Raw genomic sequence first — 7,808 nt, 5'->3', positions numbered from 1 at the left:
TTCATGCAACGAGTGTTGTAAATGCGATGCCATAGTTTGCATTGATAAATGAATGGTTTTTGTTCCTAAAAAGAAAATAAATAAATCAGTGTTTACCCTTATAGAGACATAATCAAGTTCATGTTGATAATAATCAAAGAAATTACTCTCTTCTTGTTAAATTACCTAAATAATGTAACCGTGGATGTGAAGGGCTTATCTAGGGAAACTTCAGTTTCTGCTGGGGAACGAATGTTTGTGAGGACCACAGTGTGAGGAAAGTACACTTTTTAAGTAAAAAAGAGGAAGACTTTGTGCTATCCAGTTATCTAAGGAACAATAAAAATACTAGGAGATGTTTTTGGTTCACTTGTCATTTCTGAGAGTCTTAAAAGTGAGGAAATTTCCAGATCCTTGCAGATATGTTCCAGAGCGTGGTGCTCCTTTCAGAAAAAGAAGAAATGTATCTGACCACCTTGACCCGTGAATCAAAGCCCCAGACTCAGCTTGGAGTTTGCCTCCCTGTTGGGTGAACCCAGGAGTCCCTAGTGTGCAAACAGTTAATGCTCTCTTGCTAACCATAAGGTAGGTGGTTTGAATCCACCCAGAGGTGCCTCAGAAGAAAAGCCTGACAATCTACTTATGAAAAATCAGCCATGAAACTCTTATGGAGCACATTCACCTCTGACACACATGGGTCACCGTGAGTCGGAGTTGACTCCATAGCAGCTGATTGACCAGGTGACTCCAAGATGCTGTCAGATTTGAAGCCCTTGGGAAGCCCCCATCTTTTCCTTCAAGTCTCTCCTGGTGGCACAGCTAGGTCTGGGGTGGTAGGTGAGACCCAGTGGAAGTACCTGCCAGTGTCTGTGAGCAAACCCCACCTCTCTATGGCTGGTTACCTCACCTAAGTCTGCAACCCCCATCCTCAGGCCTTGGAGACATTCAACCTCCATCACCCCTTTGCCAGTCAGCTTCAAGGATCCCAGTCCACACTAGGCGAGGGCCCTCCATGCCTACTTGGGGCCCACCATTTGAGTGTGTCAGCATTAGGTCACACAGGATAAGCTACATCTCAGAGTCTTGGCCAGAGAAGGTCATGTCTGTGTGGTTCTCCCTAAGCTGGCTTCAGCAGAAGAGGACCCCATGGCAGGACACAGCACATAGCAAGCCACTCCCCTCTACTGTCAGGGCATGAATGACCTCCACAGGGAAGATGCAGGGCAATGGTATGGGACATTGAGAAAAGCCAGTCAGTCCTGCAAACATGTCCCAGCCAGCCTTGCACATGTGTCCCAGCTGATCCTGGTCTCAAACTTGTGAGCCCTGAAGCTGGTTCATCTCCAAAGCTTGCTCCCAAGTCCCCATCATTTGTCCTGCAGAGTCAGTAGGCCTGTCCCCAGGCAATGCTGCTGTTGTTTTCTGGGAGGGCTGTGGCTATGTGTTGTAGTGCTGGGTACAGATGGCTAAGAAGGTTCAGCACCGGCCCACAAACCTGCTGACATGATGAGTGGTGGGGGAGGGACAACTGTGGGCATGTGGGGTCCAGGCCCAACATGGTCACAGAGGTGGCCAGCAATCCAGCCCTGGCCAACAATCAAGAACTCTGGCATGAGAGCCAGGGCAAAGGTGAGTCCCACCCGTTGGGGCAGGGATGAGAGGGACAGAGGAGCAGTTGCTCAAATGGTCCTGTTCACTCCCAGGACTGAAGTCTGGTCCCCTCAGTCCCCTCCCCCACTGACTGCTGGATCCACAACTCTGCAACACTGGTTGATTGATACCCCAATTAGGAACCACCCAGATTGCTCCTGCAGTCCTGGCACAAGCCATCCCATCTTAACTTGGAGACCTCTCTCTGTGCCTACCCTTACCCAAACCTCACTGGATACATCTCTCCACCAAGCCCGCTTGGCCCCTCAGGGTGCCTTCCTCTCTACCCTCTCCCCACTGCCCTGCTCCCACCTCATCCCAAGGCCCAATTCAAAGGTTAAATGTAGCACACACAACCCCAGTTCTGTCTCCAAGGGGAATCCATTTCTTCTTCCTCAATTCGTAGGGCCTTCATTCTTACCATCATCACCATCTGTCATCTGTCCCTTTGTCCCAATGGTCATCTTTCTCTAGTCTCACCTTGATGATTCTCTCCAATCCAACATGCTTTTGACAATTGCCATCAAGTCAATTGTGGTATGGTGTGGTAGCTAAGTTGGTGTGTCAACTTGGCTGGGCCTGGTTGAGTGGCTGGGCAGCTGCATGTAGTATTCCCCATGAGACTGGTAATCAACTCTATGGTAGAATCTACTGTGAGGAGCTAAGTAGCTGCCTGAGGGATGTGGTCTGCTTTCTGTATATAAGGAAAAGCCTTGGGGATACTTTCTAGCTTATGATATGCTTGAACCCTGCATGTAGCCATGGCATTGTTCAGCAGCCTGCCATGCTCTACCAACCTTGGGACTTTCAATGAACTTGAATTAATGGCCTGCCGTGTGATTTGGTAACATTGGGACTGTGCCTTTTTATTTGTCAACCTTGGGCTTGTCAGCCTCAGAAGCCAGAAGCTAAGTGAAGAAAAGCTTCCAGCTTCAGTGGGCTGGGAGCAGGAGTCAGAGCTGAAGCCAAGGTTGGGGGGCTTTCACCCAGCCCCTAGAGCCTGGCACTTTGAACTTGGACTTAAAGCCTCCAAACTCTAAGAGAATAAACTCCTGTTTTTTCCAAGCCATCCCATTTGTGGTATATTCTTGTCAGAGCAGCACTAGGTAACCAGAACACATGGCAACCCACAAACAATGGAACAACCCAGTCCTGTGATCAGACCGTTGTTGTCTGTAGGGTTTTCATCTGAAGGGTTTTCATCAGCTTGGATCACCAAGCCTTTCTTCCTAGGCCACCTTAGTCTGGAAGCTCTGCTGAATCCTGTTCAGCTTCCTAATAACATAAGCCTCCACTGACAGACATATGGTGGCCACACATCCAGTGCACTGCCCAGGAATCAAATATGGTGGTGGTGGTTGTTAGGTGCTGTCAAGTCAGCTGTGACTCATAGCCAACCTGTGTATAACAGACCAAAACACTGCCTGGTCCTGTGTCATCCTCACAATCTTTGCTATGCTTGAGCCCATCATTGCAGCCACTAGTCAAACCATCTCAGTGAGGGTCTTCCCCCTATTCTCTGACCCTCTACTTTACCAAGCATAATATTCTTCTCCAGGGACTGGTCACTTCTGACAACATGACCAAAACACATGAGACAAAGCCTGGCCATTCTCAGTTCTAAGGAGCATTCCAGCTGTACTTCCAAGACAGATTTATTCATTTGTCTGGCCAAGAAAAAAAAAAACTCACAGCCGTTGAGTTGATTCAACTCATAGTGACCCCTCCTTGGGTTTCCAAGGCAGTATCTCTATGAAAGTAAATTGCCCAATCTTCCTTCCGAGGAGTGGCTGTTGGGTTTGAACTGCCAGCCTTCTGGTTAGCAGTCAGATGCCTTAGGCACTACACCACCAGAGGCACCAATTCTTCTTCAGTCTTCCCTATTCATTGTTCAACTTTCCCATACATATGAGGCAATTGAAAATACCATGGCTTGGGTCAGGCGCACCTTAGTCTTCAAAGTGACATCTTTGCTTTTTGACATTTTAAAGAGGTCTTTTGCAGCAGATTTTCCTAGTACAATAAATATATTGTTTGATTTCTTGGCTGTTGCTTCCATTGGTGTAGATTATGGATACAAGTAATACAAAATCTTTGGCAACTTCAATCTTTTCTCCATTTATCATGATGTTGCTTATTGGTCCAATTGTGAGGATTTTTGTTATCTTTATGTTGAGGTATAATCCATACTGAAGGCTGTAGTCTGTGAACTTCATCAATTAGTGCTTCAAGTCCTCTTCACTTTCAGCAAGCAATGTTGTGTCATCTGTATATCTCAGGCTGTTAATGAGTCTTCCTCCAATCCTGATGCTGTGTTCTTCTTCATATAGTCCAGCTTCTCAGATTATTTGCTCAGTATACAGATGGAATTAGTACAGTGAATTCTCACACAGAAGACACGAGTTCTACCACTGAACCACTACTGCCTCATACACTCAACAGTCTTTGGGAATAGTCTTTTGGAGGGGAGTATGATGTTTAAGGCTGTGTGTCAGCTTGGCTGGATTGTGATTTTGAATGGCTGGACAGCTAGATATAGTTATTTCCCATGATGAGATTGTAATCACCTCCATAGTGGAATCTGCTATGAGAGCTAAGTAGTTGCTTTCAGGGTGTGGCCTGCTTGCAGTATATAAGGAGGAACTTTGAGACAGATCTCTAGCTTTTCGGTACATTTGAATCCTGAGTTTGGCTGTGTCTTATTCTCCAGTTCTTGAACTTGAACCAGTAGCTTGCTGTGTTGTCTGCTGATCTTGGAATTATTCCTGGACTTGAGCCAGTGGCCTGCTGTGTTGCTTGTTGGTCTTGGGATTGTGCCATTTTACCTGTCAACCTTGGGCTCATCAGCCTCAGCAGCCAGCAGCTGTACAAGTTACGAGAAGCCTCCAGCTCCAGTGGACATGGAATAAGAGGCAGAGCTGTAGCCCAAGGTTGAGGAGCCCTCACCTCCCCCTGGAGCTGGCAGTCTGAATTCAGATTTCTAGCTTCCTAAACTGCAAAAGAATAAATTCCTGTTTGTTAAAGCCATCCACTTGTAGCATTTCTGCTATAGCAGCACTAGACAACCAAAACGAACCAAACATCAAACCCACCCCCATCAAGTCAATTCTGACTCATAGCAACCCCCACTAGGTTTCTAAGGTGGTAAATCTTTACAGAAGTAGATTGCCTCATCTTCCTTCCACAGAGCAGCTGGTGGGTTTGAACCACGAACCTTCTGATTAACATTCAAATGCCTTAGGCACTGCATCATAAGAGCTCCTTCAGAGAACCAAAACAGGAAGTATCCAAAATCAGTGCCTGTCTAAGCCCAAGATGAAAATACAAAATCTCCACTCCTGCTTTCTTGCCCTTCTTGCTGGCACCTCCACATCATTGGCGGGGGTATCAAAGCAGACTCTGAAATATGCAGTCATGGGGCGGGGGGTAAATTCCTAGTCCTTACTGAAAGCCTCAGGAGCTGAACCCTCTGCTCGAGCCAGATGGTGTGCTTACACCTAGGACCAGCTTCCCATGAAAACTTTTAGAAGTGGAGCTATTTGATTGTTCTGTGTTTATAAATGACCATGAGAGGGAGAAGCTGGTTATGAATATAAAAACCCTGTGTTTTAATAAAGCTGTAGTACAGGCTGATGAGGCCCTGGACTATTCCTCCTGTGATAGAAACTGCCCAAGCCCAATCAGGCAGGGATTGTTCTGTAATTACTGGCATAATCACAGGCTGATTCCTTTGTCATTTCCCCTTAATGACAGCCTAAAACACAAATGTGCAAATACCTGTCCTATGAGCCACCAGAAGACAAAATAGTGACCTCACGGGTCCAGGGTGGACTTGTGCCTCAGACTTTGAATTAAAATATTCCTCCAGGATATTAAATATGTAAGAAAAGTGGCCCCATCCAGAGAGCAAATAAAACAACTAGGCCACCACTAAATCTCCCAGATTCCAATAACTGGATATATTGGCTGATGGTGGAACATCTGTGAATGGATTTATTTTTTTTATTCAGTTTGGCCTGGAATCAATGTCTGGTGGTTCTCTGGGATTCTCGGAAGCAGGCTGACTGCCTCTGGATCTGGGAGCTACCTAATTTCCACAGAGCTCCTTTCCTGGAAGGGCTCAGACGACCGATCAATGACACCTGACAGGTACTGTTCCAGCCTTCTAGTGCTGCTGGAACAGATATACCACAAGGGGGTGCCTTTAAAGGACAGGGTCTATTTGCCTACAGTTCAGGAGGCTGGAAAGTCCAAATTCAGAGTGTGGCTCTTGCCGGAGGTCCTTTCCGGTCTGTTTCAGCTTCTACCCAAACCCATATCAACTGTCATTGGATCAGTTCTGACTCATAGTGACCTTATAGGGCAGAGTAGAACTGCCTCATAGGGTTTCCAAGACTGTAAATCTTCACAGTAGCAAACTGTCTCATCTTTTAGACTGTCAACATTCCTGTTAGTAGCTGAGTGCTTAACCACAGCACCACCAGAGCTCCTTGTAGCCCCAAATCTTCTGTGCTCCTGGCCTTGTAGATACACCTGTCTCTGCTGTCTTCTAATAGTGTCTATCCCTTGGTGTGTCTTTTTTATCTCCATGTCTACATCATTGTGCTGTTGTCAGTGACAGATTCTAGCTCATGACGACCCCATATGTACAGGGTAAGCTGCTTAGAGGATTTTCTTAGCTGTCATGTTAACAAAAGCACATTGCCAGGCCTTTCTTCTGCAGACCCACTGTGTGGGTTCAAATCACCAACCTTTAGGTTAGCCATTGAGTGCAGGTCATTTGCCCCACCAAGGGACCTTTTTCTGTGTCTATTGCTGTTGTCAGGTGCCATCAAGTTGATCCCACCTCCCTCAAGATGACATCCAAGAAAACTAACTCTATGGGGCAGTTCCACTCTGACCAAAAAAAATCCCAAAGGCAGTGGGTTTGGTTATTTTTGGTCACAGCAACCCCATGTGACAGAGTAGAACTGCCCCACAGAGTTTTCTTGGACGTCATCTTGAGGGAAGTAGATCACCAGGTCTTTCTCCCCAGAAGCTGCTGGGTAGGTTCAAACCACCAACCTTTAGGTTGGCAGCCAAACATAAATCGTTTGTGCCACCCAGGGACCTTTCTCTGTGTCTATGCAGCTCACTGTATCACTCTATACCTATTCAGGTATAGAATACATCTTGTATTGACATGACCTCATTAACATAACAAAGAGAACCCTATTCCCAAATGGGTCACATCCCCAGGTATTGGGGTCAGAGCTCCAGTACATATTGGTGGGGGACACATTTCATGTGATTCCTCCTTGGCCTCTCTGGCCTCCTGGGATGCTCATGGAGAAGTCACAGGCGACATGAGGAAAGGGTGGTTCTTCTCAGGGTCCTGGGTCTCTGGAGTTGGAAGGAAGAGGCTGCAGTGGGTGGAACATTCCCCGTCTTGGCAAGTGCAGGCTCAATACCTAGGTGCCAGCAGTTATTCGTGAGTGGGGTACTGAGAGGGAGGTGGGGGTTATTTCAAAGAGCTGAGTGTGCTAGAACATCCAACCGTCAGCAAAGAGGTGACATCTAAGGACGTTCTAGGGAGAAATAGAGTCGTTATCCTTAGCCTGAGGGACTCTTAAATCCAGGAAAGTGCAGGGAGATCTATTCATACTCAATAAAATCTTGGAGGGTGAAAATGTTGTTGTTTTTTTATTGGGAAATTTAACATCATTCCATTTGAAGGTTACAAGTGGCAATAGCTTGAGGTCAGACAACACATAGAAGCTGGTATTTATGGCACTTTTCCCCACCCTGTCCCTGTGACCTCACAGCACCCTGTAGAAGGGGTGTCAGTTCCCCATCCCATAGATGGGGAAACTGAAGTTCAGAGAGGTCCCACAACCTCGTAAGTGCAGTTGAGCTTCTGACCATGAAAAAGCATCCACAAGATGGGCCTAGGCCAAAATGGAGAAGGAGCTAGAATGTTTCTTGACCCTTAGCAGGTCACTGGCAGAAGACAGGTGGGTGCTAGAAGTGAGTTAAGCCTGGATTTGGGGCAACAGTGCCTTGTGCTCATTGAAAATGATGAGGACCTGGGGCAGCTCTGGAGGCTGGGAGGAGAGAGGTTTGTCCAGCCAGGGATGTAACCTATGCAGTGACTCCAGCTGCTTCATCTCTGGGATGGAGAAAGGAGGGGGATGAGATGC

Source organism: Orycteropus afer, unplaced genomic scaffold (assembly GCF_000298275.1).
Source record: "Orycteropus afer afer isolate SDZICR_OR568_19922 unplaced genomic scaffold, OryAfe1.0 scaffold00456, whole genome shotgun sequence".
NCBI lineage: Eukaryota > Metazoa > Chordata > Mammalia > Tubulidentata > Orycteropodidae > Orycteropus > Orycteropus afer.
This window is presented reverse-complemented; position numbering follows the sequence as displayed.